We start from the raw sequence: 3,793 nt of genomic DNA, 5'->3' as shown, positions 1-3,793 counted from the left end.
CCTGCGTTCTACAGCTACCATACCTACATTTAACCTGCAGTGAGCAATGTCCTCTTCAAGCACTAACTGCTCCATCACACTCCCTATAAACCAGCTGTGTCCCAAGAAAGAGCAAAGCAACCCTAACCCACACCAGCTGCCAGGCCTAAGCCCTTACAATTTGTCCTCTTGGGCAGGATCTTAGCCACAAACCATTATGGTCACAATTCCATCAGCATCCCAGAATTCTCCAGTTGGAAATGGATACCATCCTTCTCAGAGGTGACACTGTCACCATGCAGCAATGGCAGCTGGATCAGTGGTTCCCCCAGTGCCCATTTGATGCCCAGCAAACCCCCCTGCTCCAGAGCATTCACTAATCCCACTCTTGTGTTTGCTGAAGAGCTAAAAATTCAAAGAAAACCAAACATAGCAAAAGGCATAATCACAGTACAGCTGCTAGACCGAGCCGAAAATACTCCAACCATGAAGCTGATTCACAATCAAGTAGTCTTGTTGCTACATGAAGTCTGTGACACAAGATAACCAAATACGCCTCCCCTGTGTGTGAACTGTTAGTGCCTACCATGCACAGGGAGGCTTTCTGACAAGCACTGGTCTCAAGAAATAAAAGACATTTTTACAGAATGCTCACGCCTCTACTTCATTCACAAAACCAAGGCCTTTTGCAGTTCACTGCCCCTGCAGAGAAATCTAAAGCATCATTTTTAGCTGTTTCTTTCCGGCTATGCTCACCTCCACTTGGGTGTATTCTCCACACTCACAGATCTGTTCTCCTCCTCACCGCTGAAGAATTCTCACCCCAATGTTGCGCCCCTGAAGCTTTGGGTGTCCCATGGGGGCTAGAAGCTCTGGCCCAGCACACAGCTGAAATGTCCTTGCTTAGGCTTCACTTCCAGACAGCAGACAATCAGACAGGCTTGTCTAGCTCTTAACAGCCTCATTCATGTATGTCAAAACTACCTGAATTCAATCAAGAGTCATTAACAGAGCAGCTTTTCCACAGATTTATTGCATATTCATTACAAAAATCATTTGTTCAAGTTTCCATTCTAGGGGATGGTTGGGCACAGGCAGCAGCCTCTACAATATACAAGGTCTAACACAGCCTGGCAACTGAGATTTGATGTAGAACTGTGTGCCAAAAGCTCGTCTGTTCTTCCCCAAATAGCTTAAAAACATCTCCCCAAAACAGGTTTTGCAGAAACCATAAAATGAGGAACTGAACACGTGTCATGCATCAGTACCATCTTCTCTGGTCTATGTGTTTGTTTCACAAGCCTCAAAAAAAGATGGGTTTAGTGACACTGAGCTAGGCAAGTACAGGGTCATTTCTTAAGTTTACTAGAATTCAGAGATTTCCAGGGTTGTTCTGGTCAGTGTCAGACTCCCTTATAAGGCAGGCCACAGACTGCAGCTGCACTGGCTTTTGGTCACAACAGCTGCTGTCTACCAGAAATGGGTGACTCCACCAGCAACCACCACCAATGCAGGGGGCACTGCTGACAGTGGCAAGGCTGAACTAGAGAACAGCAGGTGAAGCATACAGCTCCTCTGCAGGGACTGCAGTGGTGGAAAAGCTCTGTTCTTTGCTTAAAAATGTATGCCTTGATTCAGAGTCCAACTTTCACCCACTGGAACACGTTTTACCTTTATCCGCCCCAAAACCAAGTGCCGCACTCTTCGAGTAGGTATCTGGAAGAGTAAGATACACAAGTATCAGAGCAGAGCTAGGAAGATGTCTGAACCTCCCAACACGCATTTAGAGGTGAACCCAACAATTCTGATGGAAGCACATGTTCTGCTGTGAGCAGTACCACCACCTCCACTGGGACGTCACAACCCTCTTGCTGGACTGCTGCAAGGACAGATTTTCTGAGCTGAATGTGAGGTGCTTGGACACTCTTGGGAGTGGGACTACAGGTATCAAACAGCTCTGTCATTACATTACCAGCTTGATGAATCTGCTGGAGAACACAGGCCTGAAGGCTGAGCATGGAGCAGCTGGGCTCAGCAGAACACGGCCCAGTGCTCATCACCTGCCGTGGTACAGGACAGCAAAGGCAGAACAGGACTATCTGAAAAAGCAACAAATAAACAGTAATTGGCTACTAGGTTGAAAACAATAAGAGAATGAGTTGGCATGTTTCAGTTTAATATACGCTTCACCTGTCAGCAGTAACCCAAGCACTTCCTCCCTTAGGAATACCAGCCCTGTCACTTAAAATATTTATACAACAAAGGAAAAGGCATGAACAGCCTTCATTCTTTAAAATCAGCTGTCATTGTATTGTAAATAAATCCTTTACAGGGAAGCCACCACTTCCACTACAAGGTCTGTTGATCAGACGAGTACACCCAGGCTGGGCGTTCACACTGACCTCATCTTTCTGTGTAGTCCACCAGACAGGGGTAAGTGTTGTCCATTTCTGAGTAAGGGCCAGGCCTGCACAGAACTGGAAGCTGTATCTGACAGTAAAAGGGGATTTTCCTACTGAAGCTAAACCACTTCTCATCTCTGGCCTGTCTACAGAAACTCTGGCTCACTGTGAAAGCACAACAGCAGTTAAAAATGAGCTGTCCTTGTCTCTGACAGCAAGCTATGTGCTGCAAGATGCATTTTTCCTGCTACCTGTCGGTGTTTTTCTTCCTCTTCCTTTTCACTGTGTGCATTTACTGGTACATGCATCCCCTGCAGGGATTACAGCAGCAGGAGCTGCCCAAGGCCAGGATAGCCCAAATCAGCTAACCAGGGACTTTGCCAGGACTGGCTGCCCAAAGGCCCTTGGGCTTAGAAGGAGTTACCTTCAAAACCCTTTTAAGTGGGCAAAAAGGATCACTTTTTCCAAACCCCTTCTGTTCCCGCTTGGTTTAAAATACACGTTGTGGCCACCGGAGGGCATCACACGAAACCGTACCGCAAGGCTGCACGGGTTATCAGGCAGGTTTACATAAACCGTGGGGCTGAACAGATGGGTACAGCTTCCAAACTGGTTACCATAATCCTTCAGCGTGTCCAGCGTTGGTCCTCAACCAGTCCTGGAGCCGGGAACAAAGGGACGCACGAGCCTGTTAGCGAAAACACGCAGGTAAAACATTGTCACAGCACAGATAAAACAGGCAAAACGACGACCCTGAAATTCTGTTTATTGTGTTCAATTCAAACCAGACACACTCACCATTTTCTACAGAAATACCCGAGCTGTGACTTGTTCCCTCTCATTACCGTTAAAACCTTGTAGGTAGACGAAGTAGGCCCTGACTTTCTCTCACAGGCAGGCCTTGTTCCTCCACCATTTAATTTAGGAGGATAGTATCAGTGGAGCCAATATAATGTCACTGGCTCCACTTTCTTAGTCCTCCAGCTCCCTCCGTAAGGAGCTCCTGGGCAGTCTCACGAACCAAGAGCGGGGTCTTCCGCTACTTCCTAAACCCACGGCATCTCCTCCTCACGCAGGGCCCGCTCAGCGCTTACCTGCGACCTCCACGCCCGAGGCACATGGTGACGGCGGCAGATCCTGCAGGGCCGCGCAGCCACGCGGCAGCCGCAGGCAAGAACCGGGCCGCGCCTCCTCCCCACCGGAGCGGGTCTCCGCGCCCGAGGCCCGGCCCGGCCCAGTGGCACATTACCACCCGCACTGCCGCCTTTACGTGACCTGCGAGCGGAGTACGGAGGCCGCCCCCAAGCACCACGTGGCGCCGCCTGCGGTCCTGGGGAGGGCTCCGCCGGTCTCTGCTCTCTGGCCACGCGCAGGGCGGAGGAGGCGCAGCATTGCCCGGGGCCGCGAGCACC

General features: G+C 49.8%; 1 long non-coding RNA gene across 3 annotated transcripts; it reads right to left on the bottom strand.

Annotated features, from left to right (window-relative positions):
- Positions 1–1,105: 1,105 nt before the first annotated feature.
- On the bottom strand, positions 1,106–3,793 carry LOC308225322. Of its 3 annotated transcripts, XR_013957723.1 has the most exons (4): positions 3,476–3,793; positions 2,999–3,069; positions 1,952–2,078; positions 1,106–1,695 (listed from the first exon to the last, which is right to left on the bottom strand). It is a non-coding gene; the product is annotated as an uncharacterized lncRNA (long non-coding RNA). The 3 variants fall into 3 exon arrangements; XR_013957721.1 differs by having other exon boundaries at positions 1,106–2,078; positions 2,919–3,069; XR_013957722.1 differs by having other exon boundaries at positions 1,106–2,078.

This window comes from Psittacula echo (assembly GCF_963264785.1).
Source record: "Psittacula echo genome assembly, chromosome: 10".
NCBI classification, from domain to species: Eukaryota; Metazoa; Chordata; class Aves; order Psittaciformes; family Psittacidae; genus Psittacula; species Psittacula echo.
This window is presented reverse-complemented; position numbering and strand designations above follow the sequence as displayed.